An 8,386-nucleotide genomic window follows, 5' to 3' on the forward strand; every position below is an offset into this window, starting at 1 on the left:
TCTATAATTATATATTATAATATTAAATATATATATAATTATTATATTATATTATATAAATATATTATTATTATATATATATAATTATATATATATATATATTATTATTATATATTATTATATATATATATACACACAAATATATTCAAATACACATATAAATGTATATACATAATAATATATATATATATATAATATATATTATATATATATACATATTATATAATATAATAATACATATCAAATATATATATATATATATTATATATATATTATATGATATATATTATATATTATATTATATATATATTATTATAGTATATATATATTATATATTCTATGTTATATTATATTATATAGTATAATATATATATTATATATATATATATGTATATATATTATATATATATTATTTATATATTATATGTATATGTATATATATATTATATGTATATATATATATTATATGTATATATATATTATATGTATATATATATTATATGTATATATATACTATATATATATATATATATATATATATATACTATATATATATAATATATATATCTATATATATATATATATATATTATATATATATATATATATATATAGTATATATATTTTATATATATATATATATATATACTATACAAACATATATATATATAGTGTAGGGAGCAGGGGCCATACATTACAAAATAAGATATTTATTCTTTGTATATTATTACTACAGTTATATATTTACTGTATCCTATTAACATTATGCCCTCCCCTGCTATTGGGGCCAAGAATGGGCTTCCATGGCATAATTTCAATTAGTGGAGTAGGGAGCGAGAGGAATCCATCTATACCAAAATAGTCGAGATCGGTTGGGTGAAGGTATTCTGTACAATACCATAATAATAAGATGGTAAATCTTTTACTTTCACCAAATGAACTATCTCCTTACTGATTCTCATGATTTACAAGAATCATTAGAATCAATTTTTTCTTTTTTGTGTGCTTAATTATAACCATCCCTTCTATCAAGGATGCTCAAAGCAAGAGGTATGTACTCATAAAAAAAAAAAAAAAGTTCGTGGCTACTGCATCGAATAAACAAAATTAACAAAATACGTGCCCATTCAATTCTAAAAGGTTTATTGACATATACATACACACACACTCACCTAATTACAGGTGCACACACCTAAACAACCCAGTGCATGCACATATGCAACTACACAAACATCCATCTAGGTATCTATTTTTGTCCAAAACCTAAAATACATGTTCATACATTTTAACTCTGATACAAATGCATATTAATGTATTTATCCATACGCAGCCAAACAAACTATAAAACAGAAAACACAAACACACCAATGTGTGCGAACATACTCACACATATGCTATTATTGTATGGATACATCAACATAAAAACGCAAGCACACACATATACATACACACATGCACAAACACTAAACATACACGCACACACAAGTGCACAAACACTACCATACATACACACATACATACATACGCACACATTCTAACAAACGCACTTACTCAAAGTCCCACTCACCTTCTTTATACTTACACTCACATACTCACACTCAAACATATCCTCCAAGTCATACTCTCACTCCCCTTAGAGAGGAAGGATTTCCCTAGGGTGTAACAAGTATATCTCAACTCCCTTGTTCTTCTCCCCAACCAAGGGCCCAAAAGCACCCATTGCACAGTGAATAAAATGATCAGTGTGAGCCTATAAGCGAAGCCTGCAATCGTGGCCCAAATCGGTCTGGCGTTAGCTTCGGGCCCGACAGAAGTGCTCGCCAAACAGCTGATTCAGACCGAGGGCAAAATGGCGTCATCCCAATAGCCTATTTCTCTCGCTAAATAAGGCGTTCTTGATGCAGAAGCGCCTTCTTTTCCAAAACAGACGCGTAGCAAATATACTAAACTAGTTCTCGAAAGACATGAAGTCACTTTAGCTTACCAAATTCCGAGAGAAATCGCAAAAAAGTCCGGAGGCACCCGAGGTTTTCCCAGCAGGAACTGATAACAAAACAGAACTACGCGTCACGTGACCAAACACTGAACGTTCATTGGTCAACTTAAAGACATTTAAACCTTGACAAGATATCGTATTTTTCTCTAATATCTCCACTAAATGAACGACCCCCAATGCTCTTAGAATTACCACTTGGAATTTCATGAAAGTGTTTAGGAAGGAGAACGTGAAGATAATGAGTAGAACAAACCAAAACAAAAAACAAGGAAGTAGAGAGAATTCGCCGCGTTAATAATTTATATAACGCAATCTTTTATTTAGTACAGATTCTTTTCTCTAGATATCATATGCCTTTTCTATATATCTAGAATCTTGTACTCAGTGTATATATACTTTAAGTGGCATTCTATGTTTGTTTCAGTTTTCTGTTTCTGTTATACTATTTGTTAGGTGATTCCCCTGCCGTGTGTTATCATTCCATTGTTCTCATTGCATATTTCCTTTGTTATTCATATCCGGATTCCTATTACAGCTGTTATTAAGACTAATTCCTTTTATCAGGACGGTGGTCAATTCATTTTATCAGAACGATGGTTACTAATATTTGCGATGATGATAATGTGAATGAATGTTACAATGATGTCAATGGTAATAACATGAAACAGTTCAGCAACACCATTAGAACAACTGTGGAAAATACAAATATGACAATATGCAAATAAATATCAGTCTATTTATCATTATTTTTTTTCATTTCCTCCTTACATGTAATTATTCGCTGTTGTACCTTCAATCAGTTTTAATGTTATCAGCATAATCGCCGTTATCTCCATCTGTTTTACAAGACGCTCTAACGGACGAGTTCCATCCAAGTTATGATACACAAAGATCCTTCAGTGCTAGTGATTCTAGAATGACTGGCGTTTGAGTTCCGCCCAAGTTTTGGTATACCAAAGTTAAATACAGTATCCAACGAAATTTTATTTAATTACATGTCAATTGTTTTCTGGGTCCGTTATATACTGTATCAGAATATGCAAATTTCGCTTCTGCAATGGTCTGCAATATTAGTTTACAGACGTCTATCCTTACGCCTTGATATTTCGCGGACTCGTGACCTGTGACAAGTGTTCATGAACTGACATGATGAGACATCGTCAGAAAAGAAAAAGGTGCAGACAATCGATTGATTAAAAGATGACGCAAAAGTTTCGATAGCCCCCTGGTCCTGGACTTCAGATTTGAGTAGTTTTGCCATTCACGATGAATCATACTCTTGTTCCTGAAACCGTATTTGGCAATTGCCGTCAATCCTCCAGTTAGCCTGGATACCACTGTCCCAAGAAATCTTGCACTCAACAATCTCCTACAGTGGGTTGTGTAAATATCACTTTTCGTTGCACTCAAGGTTGTACTTCCTACACAAGAGCCAGTATATTGTCTTTGCAACCTTGTCATGTCTTTTACGGTACAATTTCTCGGTCGATGTGGGGGACGCACTCGCAGTTTCTGATTTCTCTTCGCTGTCTTTGTATATGTGATATACTTCCTAACTTGATGTGCAATAATTTCAACATTAATGCCTGCGTAAATGGAGCTTTCTTTATCCAGCTTCAATTTCCCTCTTTGAAGCTACTCCTGGTTCATTTTCTGATGACTTATACCTCAACTAAGTTCGTAGTGTCTGACACGGCGATTGTTCTTGTCTTTCTCCCTGCCACCCTTTTATTCATTTCAGTTTTTCTTGAACTGTAATTCTTTCTTAGACATTTCCATTACGAATTCTTCGCGGTCCACCATAGGTGCCCAGAGACTGCAAGTTTCTCCTACTTAATCTTTGTTTTTTTTCTGGTTTCCAGCTCCACATCTAATAACGTTTCCATTACCTTCCCATCGAGGTCCTTCGTATACTTAATACAGTTTCTTAGGCAATATTTCTTGTATTTAGCTTTATGTTCATGTGCTCATTCTCATATTTGATATTCATTCCTTATTTTTATGTTTTGCATTCCCTATCTTGGTGGTGTATAGCCTATATATATATATATATATATATATATATATATATATATATATATATATATATATATATACACACACACACACAAAGAAACATAGTGTAGCAGTGTGCGTGTTTGTACACACACACATGCCCTGCCTATGCCCTGCAGTGGAGTGAAGGGTAAAAAAAAAAAAAAAAAAAAAAAAAAAAAAAAAAAAAAAATATATATATATATATATATATATTCATATTTATATATACATATATAAATGGTTAAAACAACTCCTCCGTGTTGATACTATGGCAGAAGAAAGAAACACAAACAGGAACTAGATTTATTGAAGATGAGACCACAGTTTCGAAATCCACATGGATTCCATCTTCAGGTCTGAGGAGAAAAGGGAGAGGAGGGGGCATAAAACAGAGAGAGGAGAGGCAACGCGGTAACACGGGGCAGATGATGACAGACGAACGGAAGTGAAGGGGGTCAGATCAGGTCGGAGGATCGGGCGGATTATGCGCAGGGTGTCCGGCATAAAGGAGCAGGGAGAAGATATAACTCTCCAGCCTCACCGCCCGCAGTCCTTGGTCTCGCTTCTCCCTCACCGACGCCGTCACCACCCATCTTCCCTGTCCTTGATCCCTTACCAGCAACGACTCCTTGGCTTCGGTCTTTACTTTGCTCTCCACCCTCACCCCCTTACCTCCATCGACATTATTTCATCCTTCGACCGTTTCATCTCTTCTCACAGGAATTCCTTGTCTGATGTTTCTCTCCTCCGTGGTGCTTTCATCCCGGCCCTCGAATCTCTCCTCCAGCCTAACCCTTCCATTCCCAGGCGTTACCGTGAGGCCTTTCAAAGCATGCGTAGGGAGATTGTCACCATTTTGCTTTCTGACAAGGGCAACTCGGTGGTGGTCCTCGACCGTGCCTCCTACCTGCAGAAGTCCCAGGACCTGTTGGATGACGCTTCTACCTATGCACCCCTGACCAGCGGCCCCAGAGGTCATCAACCCCATCATCTCCTCCCGGGGATCTGTTACGCCCCTCTTGCGGCCTAGCTGGCGGAGTCTCTCACTTGGCACCTTCTCTCATGCTCACCTCCACCACTCTCAGGAGTTCATCTCCCGTCTCCGTGGTATCTCGCCGGCGATCATGACGAGCTTGAACGTCGACTCCTGTTCACCAAGGTCCCGCTTGATAACGTATTCCGAGCAGAGCATCCTCGTCTCCCTCTGTTCACCGACGCCTTCCTCCAGCTGATTCGTCTGTGTGTAGAGTCTAATTCCTTTTCCTTGAGGTCGCTTCTACTCTCAGACATTCGGTGTTGCCAAGGGCTCTCTCCTCTTTGCAGTCTTATGAAACCTGTTTTATGAAATTCTTCGAGTCTGAGTTTCTCCCTCCCATCTCTCTTCGTCCGTCGGTTTGGATGAGGTATGTCGACGACGTCTTTGCTCTCTGGCCCTGCCATGTTCTCGGATTTCCTGACGCAAATGAACTCTCTCTCGCCTTCCATTCGTTTCAAGGTGGAATGGAAGGTTGACAACAAGCTCCCCTTCTTGGGCTCCCTTGTTCATCGCTCTGCTGACCACTTCTCCCTCTCCGCATACAGTAAGTCTATGAATAGTGGTATGTACACACACTTCTTCTCATACCATTCTCTCCACGTAAAGAGGTGTTGCCACCTCGCTGTTCCTCTGCGCCCTCCGCATCTGTGTCTCCAAGTACCTGCATGGAGAGATCGACTTCCTGCGCCGATCGTTATCGAAACTGGGCTACCCTTGTCATGTTCTCGACGTCGCGGCGTACCTTCTACCAGGACTCCTCTCCTAAAAACACTCCTCACCTGCCCGTCCAACACTTTGGAGATCTACTCTCTCCTTCGCCCTCTTCACCCTATCAACTGCAGGCTGATCTTTCGCCAGGTGAATAATCTCCGTCACAACCTGGTTCACACCAGTCCTCCCTCTACCTCGAAGGTGGGCACCTAAGCTGTTCCTTGTGCATCCTGGGATAAGCAATACTTTGGCGAGACCGTCGCTAGTCTCACTTAGCGTCTGTTTCAACATAAGTATCCAGGGGACACAGCAACAACGCCCTCTTTTGCCATCGGTGGGACACAGGCCATCAGATGAACTGGTCAGCGGCGTGAATTGTCTTTCCTTCCGCTGATGTCCACGCCCGCAAACTGATTATATCTGATTATAATCAGATCTGATTATATAAGCAAAGCTCATTCCCTTTTGAACGACAACTCGACGTATCAAAAACTGCGCTCCAACCCTTACCCTTCTGTCACGGAGTCATTTCGTAAAAACCTTAGACGTATTGCTGCCTTATGTCCTGGCCCCAAATTCTTTGATCGCTCTAGAACGGTTAATCCCTCTATTCCGTATTTTTATGGCCTTCCTAAAACTCACAAACAGGGCGTCCATCTAAGGCCTATTATTTCGTCTTGGCAACTCGGTTACCCGTCTATTAGTCTCATGGCTAGCGAGCGTTTTATCTCCTTTTATGGGGTTATTTTCTGATAGTCATATTAAGCATTCAATGGATTTCATGGATAAGGTTAGAAACTTGCCGACGAACGGTAAGAAATTAGTGAGTTTTGATGTAGATTCCTTGTTCACTAATGTTCCGCTTGAAGATGTGTTAGAATTTCTTGAAAGAAAACTTAATTCAGCTCGTGAGAAGATCCCTATTCCGGTCAATTGATTTATCGATCTCATTCGTTTGTGCGTAACGAACAATGTCTTTACTTTTGACGGCGAATTTTATAAACAAATCAATGGTATCGCGATGGGAAGTAGCTTAAGCCCGGTTCTTGCGAATTTATATAAGGAGATGTTTGAATCTGAACTCCTTCCGTCGATTCTCCCTCCCGACACGGTTTGGTTTCATTATGTTGATGATATATTTTCTATGTGGCAAGTGAACCGTTCAGATTTCGATGATTTTTTCAGTAAACTCAACAACCTCGCGCGTACTATCAATTTTAAAGCAGAATGGGAAGATTCAGGGAAATTACCTTTTCTCGACATACTTTTATTCAATGTAAATGGCTCGCTTAAATTTTCGGTTTACCGTAAACCTACTCACACCGCTAATTATCTTCACTTTTTCTCGAATCACCCGTTATATGTTAAAAAGTCAGTAGTCTCGTTCATGTTTCTTAGGACATATAGAATTTGTGACAATGAGTTTATTGATTGGGAGCTTGACATCATTTTTGAAACTTTTTCGAAATTAGGATATCCCCGTTTCTTCTTAAATCAGGCACACTCATCTGCGAGATGGAAATTTTATACTCATTCCCGTAATTCTCAACAGGATAGTGCCAGTAATCTATTAATTGTTCCGTATAACCCGTCCCTCGATGAAAAACGGCACATGTTTACAGGCGCTGTCATTGATATTGTCTTTACATATCCAAATACGTTGCGTAATACTTTAATTAAACACAATGTGGCTAGCGGTGCTCTTGAGACTTCTCCCGGTATTTACACTATACCTTGTAAAGATTGCCCCAAGTTTTACATAGGTGAGACCGGTAGAGCTTTTGAGAAAAGAATTAATGAACATCAGCGTGATGTTAGATTTGCTAGAGAATCAAATGCGTGTTTCGTTCATTTACGTGATGAAGGTCACCGGCTTAACTGGAAAAACGCTAAATTAATTCATAAATCAGCCAATTCGTACGAAAGAAAAGTGTTAGAATCTCTATCAATTAGAAAAGTGCCTAATTTTAACTTGAGTGCTGGTCAATGGGGCCTGGATGATCTTACCTCCTCGTTAGTTAGCAAAGCCTTCCCCAGACTCTTCGACCTTGACCCTCCTGAGACCTGATTCAGCTCTTGTTCGTCCTGTCTCTCTACCACTATATATACTTGCCAAAATTTTCTCCTTGTATCCATTTCGGCTTATTCGTCTGAAGAGGAACTCGTGAAGAGTTCGAAACGTTACGGTTTAGTTTCATTTTCTACTGTGGCTGTTTCCCTTTTAATTTTTGTGTACACGTTACTATGTTTGTGTTTATATATATATATATATTTATATATATATATATATCTATATATATATACATCTATATATATATATATAAAATATATATATATATATATATATATATATATATATATATATATATGTTTTTTAACAGTCTTTCATTCCACTGCAGGAGACAGGCCTCTCTCATTTCGCTACTGAGAGGTTATTTGGCAGTGTCATCCTTACCTGATTAGATGCCTTTCCTAATCAATCGCAGTTGGTCGCACTTACACTTGTGTCATGGCGGCGATTTCCCCTATATATATATATATATATATATATATATATATATATATGTATATATATGTATATATGTATATATATATGTATATATGTAT

The 8,386-nt window shown here is 37.7% G+C and overlaps 1 protein-coding gene across 1 annotated transcript in view; it reads right to left on the reverse strand.

Annotated features, from left to right (window-relative positions):
• Positions 1-2,056, reverse strand: part of LOC119596441 (zinc finger A20 and AN1 domain-containing stress-associated protein 6-like) — a 105,236-nt gene extending 103,180 nt beyond the window's left edge. The window contains exon 1 of the mRNA XM_037945688.1: positions 1,984-2,056. The gene's annotated coding sequence lies outside the window, so the exon portion shown is untranslated. The remainder of the gene's footprint in view (positions 1-1,983) is intronic.
• Positions 2,057-8,386: the final 6,330 nt, after the last annotated feature.

Source organism: Penaeus monodon, chromosome 38 (assembly GCF_015228065.2).
Source record: "Penaeus monodon isolate SGIC_2016 chromosome 38, NSTDA_Pmon_1, whole genome shotgun sequence".
Classification (NCBI taxonomy): domain Eukaryota; kingdom Metazoa; phylum Arthropoda; class Malacostraca; order Decapoda; family Penaeidae; genus Penaeus; species Penaeus monodon.